This window comes from Bombina bombina, chromosome 11 (assembly GCF_027579735.1).
Source record: "Bombina bombina isolate aBomBom1 chromosome 11, aBomBom1.pri, whole genome shotgun sequence".
NCBI lineage: Eukaryota > Metazoa > Chordata > Amphibia > Anura > Bombinatoridae > Bombina > Bombina bombina.
This window is the reverse complement of record NC_069509.1, coordinates 139268878-139284090: the sequence shown is the minus strand read 5'-3', so window position 1 is coordinate 139284090 and position 15213 is coordinate 139268878.

Sequence of the window (15213 nt, the reverse complement as noted above, 5' to 3'; positions counted from 1 at the left end):
GTGCTTTCCAAACTGTGTGTCGGCAGCAGTGTGTAGGTGTGTCCCTGCTTCAGCACAAATTTTTTTAAATTTAATTTTTTTTTACATTTTTTTTTTGGTTTCTGACTTTCCGCCTACCTGCTTCGCATATCACATGGTTGACACGTGATTGATACTTAGGGGATCACAGATAATCTTAACCTATTGGCGCAGCTCAGTGGAAACTGAAACTATTCCCATTGGCGGCACATTGGCTCCTGACTGCACGTGTGGTCTCCTCAATCGGCTCGTGACTGCATGTGTAGTCAGTGAGTGGGACAGCAGTGTGCTTGCAGCACGGGCAGTAGTCAATCGGACTCACCGAGCTCTGAGGGCGGCAGCTTAAACGCTGAGCTGAAGTCAGAGGTTTTTTATTTGCAACTAGCTCCCAGTAGTGCATTGCTGCTCCTGCTCTCGATATATGGATAGGAAGGGGAAGCTTAAAAATGCTTGGTGATGAATTGTGAGTGTCTTTATCTAATATTCCACCAAATATTCTGAAATTGTGTTCATCCCATTAAAATAGTAAGTAGCTGTTGGTGTTATTAAACTTTTTTTAATTCTTGCACACTTACATACATACTGTTACTTGTAAATACATTTCATTATTATATCATTTATGTATGTGTCCGAATCTCTTAAAACAGTTAAACCTCCTGTTTGCCAGTACAACTGAATTACTGTGTCGCAAAATGATGTAGGTCTAAAAAGTGTGTCGCCAACATAAAAAGTTTGGAAAGCTCTGTTCTACTGGAACATCATAGCAAGATCTTGAAATGCCTTCTGACTTTGTGGCTGCATTATGGCTGTTGGACAACAGTGCCACAGTGATGGCGATGAAGGGTCAATGAGTATAAAAATACCTTTATATATGGGGCTTCATTTATCGAACAGTGGTTGCTGCTTCTGAGACCACCGTTTAAAGGGACATTCTGGTCAAAATTGAAATGCACATAGATGAATCAGATCTTAAATTATCCGTGCTTTTGTGTTAACATTTTTCTTTTCATGCATGTGAAGCATAGCTAGATATGCTCAATGCACCAGCATTTTAAATAATGTAGCTGCTCAGAGCACCAGTGGGGCTTGTATCATGTCAGCAATTAACAAATTGAGTCATTACCAGATGACACAATTACCTTATGCTCTCTAAGCAACTGCTGTGATTAAAATGCTGGTGCACGGTGCATACTTAAATACAGGTAGCCCTCAGTTTATGCCGGGGTTAGGTTGCAGAAGGAAAGGTTGTAAATCGAAACCGTTGTAAATTGAAACCCAGTTTATAATGTAAGTTAATGGGAAGTGAGGGAGATAGGTTCTAGGTCCCTCTCAAAATTGTCATAAGTAACACCTAATACATTATTTTTAAAGCTTTATAAACCTAATAAAATAATCACACAACACAGAATATATAATTAAACTAAGTTAAATGTACAAAAACATTTGCTAAACAGCATTATAAACCTTATAAAATAATCATACAACACAGACTTCACATGCATTTTTCTGTAAACAGTTCTTTCTATGCATTCCAATCTGTGCTGATTTATAGACAAGAAGATCTTGTTCCTTTGAAATCTGCTCGACAGCTCAGGTCTGGTTAAACTGATTAATTTCAGCTTGCTTGGCTTTGCTGCAACACAAGCGGACAGCTCCACCTACTGGCTATTTTAATAAATGCACTGGAAAAAAAGGTTGTTATTCTGAAACGGTGTAAATTGAACAGTTGTAAAACAAGGGCCACCTGTACACATTTTGAACAGGTATAGGTTTTATTAGAAGCATTTTTGCTAATACATGTTACAAAAATGCTTATATTTAAAACTGAAATGCATCGATGTGGATTCCAGTTTTGGCTGGAATGTCCCTTAAACCTGTCCATCACCTTAAAGGTGGTGGATTGAAATCATCACAATCTGATACGATCAGGATGATTGACAGCCCCAGCTAGTGGTTTATTGGCTAACAGTGAACAGGAACGGCATTGCACAAGCATTTCTGGTGAAATGCTTGAGCGATGATAAATGCGGAAAGTGTATGCTGCCCTCCCACAGCAATGTCCAGCAGACATAATTTGCTACATCAAACAATATCCGCTCGACATTTGATAAATGGAGCCCTATCTATGGACTACTAAGGTTGTAGATCGCCAGCAGAAAAAATGAACATGGGAAGAAGAGAATAAAAAAGGGTCAAAATAATTTTGTGACAAGCCTGTCACAGAATGCATGGAAGGAGCAACCCCAAAGATTTCAAGACATGATTTATTATTTATATTTATTTGAAAAGAAAGAATGGTGAAGGAAAATTTCAGATTCAGAAATTAAAGAATATCCACAATGAGTAGCAGCAAAGAATTGAATTTATTGTTTCAACACAACAACATCAGCAGCGACATTTCAGTATTTCTACCTTAATCATGCTCAATACAACACTGAGTTGATTCTATTTATACTTATTCACCACTAGGTGGCACTGCAGGGTCAACTTCATATTAACCCTTTTCATACCATTATACTCAAGTCATTACAAACTCACAACTAGAGACATAAAATCCTCATAGAAAAATAGAAACTTAGTAGAAATTTCTCATATACAGATATACTTATATAATACTTAGAATACAGACATATCCAAATCTCTATTTAACCCATTGGGCTCCATTGTGCCTAATTTACAAATCCAAAAACATTCACACTGTTTTAACAGAGTTCTCTATCCCCCAACCTACAAGGCATTATTACTTTTTCTATTATCTGAAACCTCAACTGTCCTATTGAATGCCCTCTTTCAATAAAATGATGAGCTACAGGGGCTTTGATATTTCTAGTTCTAAAGTTGCTTTTATGTTCAATTATCCTGTCCTTGATGATCCTAGTTGTCTCTCCTACATAACTCCGCCCCCAAGGACATTTAATTAAATAGATCACAAATGATGTGAGACATGTATGGTAACCTTTAATTTTAAAATTTTTCCCCGTGATTGGATGAAAAAAATTAGGCCCTTTAATCATATTATTGCAACACGAACAACTAAGACAAGGATAACTACCCTCATTTTTACAAGTGATGTACTTTTGTTTAGATACGATATTAGAACCAACATCAGCTTTGACTAATTGCTGTTTCAAATTTAAGCCTTGCTTGTATGCTGACATAGGGAAATTTTTGAACTATTTTATTTCAGGATTACATTCTGATAATACCGACCAATGTTTTTTAACTATACTTTGAATCTGGTCAGATTGTGAATTAAATTCAGACACAAACACTAAACGCTCATCCTTATTACTCTTTTTCTTCATAGGACTCAATAGAGTCTCTCTAGAAATAGATAAAGCATGCTTAATTTCAGCATCAATGCTGCTACTCATTGTGGATATTTTTGAGTATTCAGAGACGTGAGTGGGCCTCTGGAGTGGCGTGCATAGGTCGCTGTGTGCTGGATTAATGACTTTGGCTTATGTCAGAAATTAAAGAGACATAAAGGAGCAATTAAATAATTTTCTAATGCATTTTCTTATTGTACTAATACTTACCCCTAAACACATAGGGCCCGGTTCATAATGCTCTGAATGGAGCTTGATGCAGCTGTTTCCGCATGAGCCTTCAGTGTTAAGACCACTGCTCCTTAACTCGTCCGCCGCCTCTGAGGTAGGCGGACAGCAATCCGCACAATCACATACAATCGGGTTGATTGACACCCCCTGCAAGCAGCCAATTGGCCGTGAATCTGCAGGGGGTGACATTGCACAAGCAGTTCACTAGAACTGCTTGTGCAATGTTAAATACTGACAGCGTATGCAGTCGGCATTCAGAGATGTCTGGCGGACATGATACGCTACAGCGTATCATGTCTGCCAGACATTGATAAATTGGCCCCATAGTCAAAGTTAGCTTTTCTACAAAATTGTGATTGACTCCATAGTCAGGGGTCAGTGCAATAAGAAAGTACTCTAATGCATTAGAGCGATTTCTTAATGCAACTTCATGTTCCTTAAGGATTATAAAGTATTTTGTGGAAAACAGCATGAAAAAAGCATGAACCATCTCTCTTCCTGACATAAAGATACTTCAAATGAATAAAAGACTATTTTAAATGTTAACAAAAAAGCCATTGGCTGGGATTAAGAGCAGTTTTTTTATAAAAGTAGGTGCTTTTTTATTCAAACCTTTACATTTAATCAAGAAAGAACAAAAGAAGGAATCTGTGTGTTTAGGTGTTTAAATAAATGTAAGCCAGGGGGGCGGAGCCAACTACCGCACAGAGCAGACGCTTCCTCATAGAGCTCCTGCATATTTCCCAACAAAAGTGTATTTTCACTGACCTCTGGAGGGATCTAATTTTACCTGCAGTCATATTAAGGCTATCTTTGATATTAAGCCCCTGTGAATCACCCCAGGGGAGCACGCAGTGCCGTTTGAGGCTTGGATACCAGCTAGTCCGGACCTAACAGACCTGTGACCTACGGACGCTCCAGTGCCCTGCAGCCGAATCTAATACCTGACACGGGTGGCTAGCCGTCGCTGCTGCTGCAGCTTTACACCGCATTCAGCTCCGGAGGGTCGGGGATCCGCTCCGGAGCCCAGCAGCACATACCGCCACAAGAAGTCAAGCAGCCCTTAGGACGGCTCTACGGGAGAGAACCGCGGCTGTCAAGCAAAGTGTGAGTAGAAACCGGGTGGACACCGGTCACTGTCCGATCTACACTAATCTGGGCAATATTTTCAGGGAGGAATACTTACAGCATACAAGACGCACAATTAGCTATCGCCCCTGTTTGATGCTCCCAGGTTTTGGCGCGAAGACGCCATTTTCACCTCACATGCTAGCTTAGTGCTATTGACCCGTTAACAGTGCACTACTACTTCTTGCAGCAAAACCCTACACGGATCTTACCTATAAATAGAAGAATTGCCTAAGGAGCACTGTGGACATTTATAATATCACTGGCTATCACACAGCTACCTTTTTTTTTTTTTTACCCAGTTTGCAAGCCAGACATTCAGCTTAGTACAGCTTTATCCCCACGTGGGTACAGGTTCCACTAAAAAGACCCCCCAACAGTCTATCTTACACTGCTATCATAACATCTCATCAGTGTAAACTCAGAAAGGGGTAATACATCAACAAAAAAAAGTGAATATTTGTCACAGGCTTTTATTAAGAGACATTATTAAAGTCAACTTTGCGTGTTTTCTTGTATTTCAACCTTGCTTGTTGCTGTTACAAGTTGCCTGCTAACTCTACTACCATTCAATTTGCCCCTAAGGTTTGCACTCCCTTAGATATGGTGCTACAACTTTTCTGAGTCAGTTTGGGCATTCTGAAGTTACTTGCAACCCACATGGCACTGTAAGACAGAATACTGCATGACCAGCCCTACAGCACACAGTGGGAAAATACTCTTGCTGCTCACATTCACAGAGACACTCTTGTGATGCGAAAGGCCATAGTTATTTCATTAACAAGTATATCCTAACTTCATCACACAGCTGATTACAATTAGAGGTGAAGCAGCACATATTTCTCCCTATATTCTCTCCTTTTCAGGGCTGCAAGTCTAGTTAAAAGATGGAGTAACACTGCAATATATAAATAAATAACTCCAAACAAAGATCCCCATACAGTTTATCCTATAACAACAGGACCCTTACAAGCTGAAATATTCAATTTCTCCCAACTCAAACATTTGCAACGCCGCTGGCTTACCTGGGGGACCCCCCCCCATTTAAATAATACTAACTTACAGCTAAACTGATCACTGCACATACAGTTCTGTTTGAGTTGCATCTATTATTGCTGTGTTTCAACTGTGACATCTTCTTCCTAGAACGGCCTATATCAGCCTCCATTATAAACTTTCCAACTCTCATTCTCTATATTGACGGCTGCATATCTATCTCAGGGAAAACAAGAGAAGACACTGTTATTTATTGCCAAGCTCTGACACTCTGACACCCTTTCGCCCTCACCCCTGGTGACAGTGGTTTATATCCATTTTCCTCTTCCTCACTTCGCCCAAAAGGGGGCACTTCCCTAGGAGGGGATCACACATAGATCATACACAGATCCTGATTCTGCGGTGTAGGCATCAGCACCCTGAGTACTCCAAAGTTACTATAAATATAAGGTTAAAATAATACCCCACTGGAGACCTGAGATTACCTACTCCACGGAATGACAAGAGACTGTCTCAGAGTTCTGAACTCATCTTAACTCCAAGAAGTGAGAGGTAGAGGACTACCTTACAAAATCCATAGACACTCTCCTGTACTATAAATGTTCTGCTAGGTGCATTCAATGTGAGGAGGGGGAGGTCTAAACTCTCTGGATCCTAATACATATACACGCAATTTGAGTCTGCATCATAATTCTAACTTTCAACTTCTACCCCCTCTAGTCTTGGTTGGGACCCTGCTCATACGGTGTGCCTTTTATATCTCTAGAAATGGCGCAATCAAACAAACGGAAACCAAAGCCTCCTGTTGGCCCCAAAAGGACTGTAGCGGATCATTTTAACCCCTTGCTACTTTCTGCAAATGAAGATTCACAGGATAGCTTAAATACTTCTACACCAGAATCAGACATGGTGGCTACCACTCTTCAAGCTCTTCAAGAGGCTGCCCCACCAACTGTAACACCTACATTTATTCTATCATCCCTGCAATCTTTACTCGAAGCACACCACTCTTCTTTTCAATCCCAAATTACTGCCTCATTGGTGGAGATGCGGCGAGATCTGACCTCTACTGCAGAAAGAGTGGACACAATTGAGAGGAAGCAGGAGGACATGGCGATTGAACAATCTAATGTCTTAGCTTATGCGCAGAGCCTGGCGGAGCAACTTAGTATGTTGGAAAATAAAGTGGCGGATGCCGAAGACCGATCCCGCCGCAACAACCTACGCCTTAGAGGCATTCCTGAGAGTGTGGCCTCGAGTGACTTAATCACTCACCTGTCCGAATTTTTCAACCTCCTGGCACCGCCAGCGAATCCAACTGAGGGACTTATTGATAGGGCGCATAGGGCCCTTCGCCCTAGAAATCTAGCAACTGATAAACCAAGGGATGTCATTGTACGACTTCATTTCTATACGTATAAAGAGCGGCTTGTTAGAGCTTCCCTGTCCAAACCTACTATGCCAGATCAATTCCAAGACATCGCAATCTTCGCAGATCTTTCCTACCACACCCTCCAACAGCGGAAATCTTTTGGAGAATTCACTAAGTTCCTTAGAGCACACAATATAAAATACAGATGGGGTCACCCGACCAGACTCTTTGTTCTAAAAGATAACCAGCAGCATATAGTCACCACAATCGAGCAAAGTCAGAATCTACTGCAGAGATGGAGATCTACACCTTCACAGGACACCCCATCTCAAAGCTCTCTGAATCCATTGGTCCCACAATGGGGCCCACTCCCGCAAAGATTACCTAAGGACTCAGCCGCACTCAGTCGCACCCAAGAGGAGGGTGATGGCTGATTGAGAGGGACAGGGTAGGCGAAATGCCTACACTCACTTCTCTCTCCCCATCTCTGCACACAAGCTACATGTGACTTGCTTATTGATAATATTCTTCTTTGATCTTATTTTGGTGAATGTAAATATTCTAACTCTAAGTGTATATGTATGTCTCCCTTACTCCTTCCCTTGTTTTCCCCTTCTCCTCTTCCACCTTTTTCCCCCCCCTTTTTTTTTTTTTTTTTTTTTTTTTTTTTTTTTTCTCACTCTTCCATTCCTTCTTACCCTAATCCCTCCCTATATAGTATACCCACTCAAATTTCAATTAGACACTTAGAATTTACTTAACTTTTTAAGAATGTCTCTGTAGGCTGAGTCAGTGCCGGGGTGCTCTGCCCTGCCCAAGTGGTGTGGTAGATACACACTGGCAATCTACTTTTGGGTCCATCAACCACTGAAGGTGAGATCTTATTATGCATTGCTATCTTGTACATGCTGTTTGCTCTTTAATTAAGTTTTATCAGAGGTGTTGTATATTACATTGTATGTGCCAATTATGTATTACATACTTCCTCTCCCGCTGGCGTGCTGCTAGCCTGCCTATCTTAAGGCGGGCTGGTGCGCTGTCTGAGGTTTACAAGGTCAAAAAGTGTAGCACTCCACAATTAGCATATTTATATACTCCACTCTGATTATTAATATGATGTTGATGTTTAACAACCATTGGTAATAGTCCTACACCTATAGCTCACACATGGTCTATACTCTTATTACAAATTCTAATGTCATATCTATGTATTACAAGTACTCTTGTTGATCTACCTTCTATACCCTACCCATCCCACAGGCCCCTTTCCCCCTTTTTTTTTTTTTTTTTTTTTTTTTTTTTCTTCTCTCCCTCCCACCTTATCCCCCTTTCAACAGCTATACCCTATCACATTTCAACTAAGACTCAGGAATACACCTAAATTTCTAAGAATGTATCTGTAAATATGTCAATGTTGATGTGCTATGTTTTATTTAATTGATGGGGTTATCTCATACTGGTGATCCCCCTACCAGGGCTCCCATTGATTGGGATATTTGTGGATGCGATACCCTCACAAGTCCTGCTATCTCACCTATGTTATTTGGTCTATACATGCACTGTTTTCCTAGCAACACATGTCATAATGTATATGCCATCTTGTGTTGCACACTGCCTTGACCACTGCTAGACTACTAAACTTATTTATCCTATGATAGGATTGTGCACTATCTGTAGTTCTCTGCGTTGTTGAGATATGGTGTAGCACAATTGGCATATTTGTTCTTTCCGTTCGGGTTATTAATAGTATGTTCATGTTTGCAAGTCATTAGGGTGAGCCTGGCACTCTCAAATTTTGACCAAGGCTTGGGTGTGCACTTAAGCTTTCTAAGTATGTACTTGTAAGTATATCATTGCTAATGTGTTATATTTTTCTTGGAGGGTGGGGCAGCCATATATTGGCAATCTACTACCAAGTTTGGATTTAATACTGATTGGAACACCTATGTTTGTGATACCCTTCTGCGCACTGTTATTTTGTACATGTTATCTGTTTTATAATTTAATTTTACCCTAGTTGATACATAATACAACACTCATGCCATCTTGTGTCGTACACTGTCTTAGCCGTTGCTAATCCATTAAGCCTATCTATCCTATAGTGGGCTTGTGTCCTTTCATTAAATTGCAGCGTCGCTGAGACATGGTGTAGCGCGACTGGCATTGGTGTTCTTTTCACTTGGTTATTACTACTATGTTGATGTTTACAAGTCGCTAGTGTGGGTCTAGCGTTCATAACCCACGTTTAACCTCCACTCCATGTCTTTATTCCTTTTCCCTTCATCTTGACAACTTACTACTAGACTAGCTATCTATCTCCCCCCCTTTTTTTTTTTTTTTTTTTTTTTTTTTTTTTTTTTTTTTTTTTTTTTTTTTTTTTCTCTCTCCTTCTCCCCTTTTCAACCCCCCCCCATCCGCTCTTTTTCCCTAGATCCGGAGAGACGCTATCTCCCCCTCCTCCCCTCATCTCACATTGCCTCGACTCTTGTTGTCTCCTTACTTCTCTCTCTCTCCTTTTCTTTGCTACATACTCCCCTCTCTCACATGTTCAGCTACTAACTGAAGCTACCAGCTCACGTTGGCTACCCCCCCCCACTTAAAGTACTCTGGAAGTGTGTTCCAGAGGCTACATATGCGGTTTACCTTGTTTATATACCGCATCCTTCGTGCTCATATTTTTGTTTTCTGTGTGTCTTGTTTTGTTTTCTCTTTCCCAGATATTGCTCATACCATTGGTCTTACCTTTAAGTTCTTTTTTGGACCGTACTGAGTTCTAACTACCCTTTTTTTTTTTTTTTTTTTTTTTTTTTTTTTTTTTTTCTCTCTCTCCCTCTTCCCCTCCCCCTACCCACCCCTTACCCTACCAGCCCTCCCTTAAATACCCCTTCCTTCATAACAATCCTCGACTTCCACTAAATAACCCCTTCGACTCCTGCCCATAATAAGTAGAAATACCAGTGAATGATGCCATTCTGCTGTGTTACCCATAATGTGCGGGGGCTCAACTCCCCGACTAAACGCAGTATCTGCCTTAGGTCTCTAGCAAAATCCGGAGCTCACCTAGTTTTCCTCCAGGAAACTCACTGGGTAAAGGGCGCAAAAATACCCATCCAATCTAAATTATACCCAATAGTTGAGACTGCTAGCTTTTCCCAGAAATCAAGAGGAACAGCTATTCTCATACATAAAGATATCTCCTATGAGAGTATTTTTGTTGACTCTGACCCCCAGGGTAGATTTTTAATTCTGGTTTGTAAGTTGGATGGGGTTATGTATACATTGGCCTCTTACTATGGACCCAACAAACAACATATCCGCTCACTTCGTAAATTTCTCCAGAAATTGGAGGCTTTGCGTCATGGTCTGTTGCTTCTCGCTGGAGATTTCAATGTTGTGTGGGATCCCCACTTAGATAGGCGGTCGGATACGACCCGCAAATCAATAAAACCAGTTGCTGAACTATCGCACAAATTTAGGAACTTGATTTCTCAGTTTAATCTGTTTGACGCATGGCGTGCCCTTAATTCTTCGGCTCGCGACTACACCTACTTTTCGTCGGTGCACCGTTCTTATTCGCGATTAGACTTCTTCTTTTGCGATCCAACTCTCTTGGACAGTGTGACTCGAGCCTGGATCCCCCAATGCTCTTGGTCAGATCACGACCCTGTGTATCTTAGTCTACGCTCCCCTACGGAACTCCATCGTTCCTCAACGTGGCGGTTACCCCCTCATCTATTCACTGCTCCTGGAATAGAAGCCTCTATTGCCAGGGAGCTTGCGGAATTTCTATCTTTAAATGATACCAATGAAGTAGATGACTTCACTTTGTGGGCCGCGTTGAAGGCGTACATTCGGGGGTCATTCATAAAAATAGCAGCAGCCGAGAAAAAGCATAGAGGGGAAACCCTGGCACAGCTCACTATAAGTCTCCGCAAGATCTCTGAGGAGCATAAGATAAATCCCACAGTTGCGCTGACTAAACAGTTAGCGGACCTCAAGACACGGATAGTTACACTGGAGACCGAGAGGTCAGCCATGAGGCTCTTGCGGCTTAAAGAAATCTATTACCACAAAGGTAATAAAGCCGACAGACTACTTGCTAATAGGCTACGCCAAAAAACCGCAGCAGCACGTATCCCCTCGTTGAAGGTGAACGGGCAATGTATTACAAAACCTAAAGACATTGGCAACGCCTTCGCGGACTATTATGCTTCCCTCTATAATTTGAATCAGGGAGACTCGACTCTCCCCCCAACGCCTGAAATTATTGACACATTCCTAGCCTCATTAAATCTTCCTTCGGTACCTCAGGACCGCATTGACTCCTTACAGAGTCCCATCTCACTAACGGAAATTAAGAGGGCTATCAAATCCCTCAAAGCTTTCAAATCGCCGGGGCCGGATGGTTTTTCGGACTTATTCTATAAAAAATTTCAAGCCCAGCTGATCCCTATCTTGAGACGTCTTTTTTCACTGGCAAGTGCGCGGGGAACCTTCCCGGCTGAATTCTTACAGGCCACTATTATCACCATTCCGAAACAAGGGAAGGACTCGACATTATGCGGAAGCTATAGGCCAATCTCATTGCTGAACCTCGATGTCAAGCTTTATGCCAAGATTTTGGCAGCGCGCCTTAACTCTTTACTACCTATATTGGTTGACTCTGACCAAGTGGGCTTTGTCCTGCAACGTCAGGGTCCGGATAACACTCGAAGACTCCTGAATATCTACTTTGAGGCCCATAGATCGCGCCTACCCTGTGTCACCCTGTCGTTAGACGCTGAGAAAGCCTTCGACAGGGTGAACTGGGAATATATGTTTGCCGTCTTACGAAGATTCGGTCTTCCGGACCCTTTTATCACGGCGGTTGCGGCTTTGTATTCTACTCCGTCGGCAGTGGTTAAGGGCCTGGGATTCTGCTCCAAATCTTTTTTGATAACGAATGGCACGAGACAGGGGTGCCCATTGTCCCCACTCATATTTGCCCTTGTGATGGAACCCCTAGCTGAAGCTATCCGATCCTGCCCCCAAATTAATGGGGTCAGTATACACCACACAGAGCAGAAGACGGCTCTGTTCGCCGATGATTTAACAGTACTTATATCTGACCCTCTTGCTTCTCTCCCCCACTTGTTCTCCCTGTTGGATAAGTTCACCCTAGTTAGCTATTATAAGCTAAATGTTCTCAAAACAGAAGCTTATGCAATCAACATCTCGGAAGAGACCCTCAATGTGCTAAAGAGCACATACAAGTTCTCGTGGTCTACATCACATATTAAACACCTTGGGGTTTATTTATCCCATAATATCCTAGAGATGATTGATCTAAACTTTACCCCCCTATTATCTAACATCGAAAAAACTACTGGTACATGGAATGTTCCATCATTGTCCTGGCTGGGCCGGATAGCAGCTTTCAAAATGAGCCTCCTCCCGAAACTTACATATCTATTTCGATCGTTACCTATCCCAATCCCTAGACCTACAATCTACAAATTTCAGCAGTTGTGCAATAAATTCATATGGCGTAACAAGATCCCAAGATTAGCTACTAACATCCTACAACAGCCTTTGCTGGCGGGTGGAGCAGCTGCCCCTAATATTTTAAAATACCATGAAGCAGCCAGATTGTCTCACGTAACTCAATGGAACGCGACCTTGGAGAGCCGGTGGGCCGAAATTGAACAGGCATCCCTTCCAACAGGGTACACCCTGAGAGATCTGTTGTGGATCCCCAGACATTCCAGGCCTTCTACCCTTTTGGCTAACTCTATTGTAAAATCAAATTTGAAATTTTGGGACAAGATCCGCAACCTTCCGTCTATAGCACCTCACCCTTCGCCATCTCACTCATTGAGAGGGTTGTTACTAGCACTGCCGGATTCTCATCCTAATTTATGGCTTGCTTTGAATCTAACCAAAATAGCAGACCTCTATGTAGGAGATAAACTGCTCACTTTTCAAGATTTTATTCGGAAGTATAATCCACCCCTCCTCTTGCATTTTGAGTTCTGGAGACTACGCAGCCTCATCATCTCATGGGGCTTTGATAAAGGCCCTCCGAGAACCAAAACTAGTTGGGAGGTAAGATGGGACTCCTCGTCCCCCCCTGCTCGACTACTATCTATTTCATATCTTGTACTCATGAATCCCCCAGTCTTCTACAAATCCCCCCCAATCCGACGATGGGAATCCTCCTTAGCGGTTACGCACGAACCACAACAATGGCGAGTTGCAGTCCAACTCACCAAAAAAGCTATACATTGTACAACTTTGTACGAGTTGTTCCTCAAGATTGTTCTCCAATGGCACATGACTCCAGTCCGCCTTTTTAAAATCTCGTCTATTCACTCACCTAAATGCTGGAGGGGATGCGAGGATTTGGGAACCCCCCAACACATCTGGTGGTCTTGCCCACATATCCAGCCGTTGTGGCAAGAGGCAATCCAGTTTTGTTCTTCAGAGGGTATTAAGTTACCCATATCACCAAGTATCTGTCTCTTTCACATTTTGCCCAGGCAGCTGCCCCTGCCGCAAAGACTGTTCTGTATTTACCTATTCCTGGCCGTTAAATTAGCTATAGCCCGTATGTGGCTACAGCGCGTTTCACCCTCCTGGGAGCAAGTGACTGACATCTTGCATTTTGTCAAGAGGATGGAATCCTATGTTTCCCACATTCATGGTTCAATGGACCTCCAGGTCAAGATCTGGGCGTACGGCCCGAAATGACTCTCACTACCAAAAGTGCGGGAGACCCATGGCTCCCTACCCCTGGTCTTTTCTAACACTACATGACCAAATTTGTCCATCCAGCCTCCTATTCCCTTCCCTCGAATGAACCCCTTTCCCCCCTGCCCTCTTCCCCCACAACCTTCCTCCCACACACCCCACTCCCCCCCCCCCTTTTTTTTTTTCTTTTTTTTTTTTTTTTTTTTTTTTTTTTTTTTTTTCTCTTTCTTTTTCTTCTTTTTTCCTGTTTAACAACTTGATATAATCTCAGTATGGTTGATTAATATATTTGATTTCCAATATCCAATGGTTATTTTGTGATTTTGAGGTGAACAGCTATGACATAACCTTTATATTACACAGGAAAATGCTGATTTTTTTTTTTTCTGGACTACTAAAACAATGTCTGTCTCCTTGTGGATTCTGGCCTCTAACACTCCCACCCTGAGAGGTGGCGGGAAAGTTTGGGAGATTAACAGACAATGGACCTTGACACCCAGCATTTTCTATTATGCTTTTCTTATATGTAATTGTTCCATACTTTGTAATGTTTTACAAGTGCCGTATTATGTACCTTTGTCAGTCACATATATGCTCTTGAAGCTCTTATGTTCATTTATCTATTTCAAAAAATAAAAAATTATTTAAAAAAAAAAATAAATGTAAGCCATTTTAAAGGGACATCCTATTGCAAAAAATTACATTCTCTAAAACTAGGGTCACAAGTTAAAGGCATATGAAACAGTGCCCTTTTTCATATTAACAAATGTGTTAATTCAAACATAAAAAGAAACAGATTGTGTTAAAAAAACAGCAAACAAGCTACTTATTTTCTTGCAAAATGAGCAGTACATCTTTTGAAATGAAGTTGCATTTTGTCTCTTCTGAGCATGAGCAAAACAGACTACTATATAGATAATTTAAAATTTTAAGTTAGATAAGCCTTCTTGTAAAGACCACAGCCTCCATGTGGGGCTGTAACAGGAAGTCAATTGAACAACCTGCACAGCTCACACACAGACTGTAAAGCAGAGCTGAGCCAAAACTTTACTGAAAACATTTAAAGGGACATGAAACCCACATTTTTTCTTTCATGATTTAGAAAGAGAATGCCATTTTAAACATCTTTCTAATTTACTTCTATTATCTCAGTTGTTTTATTCACTTGATATTCTTTGCTGAAAAGCATATCTAGATATGCTTAGTAGCTGCTGATTGGTTTCTGCACATAGAAGCCTCGTGTGATTGGCTCACCCATGTGCATGCATTGCTTTTTCTTCAACTAAGGATATCTAAAACATGAAGCAAAATAAATAATAGAAGTAAATTGTAATGTTGTTTAAATTTGTATTCTCTATCTGAATCATGAAAGAAAGATTTTGGGTTTAGTGGTCCTTTAAGGAGCACCAC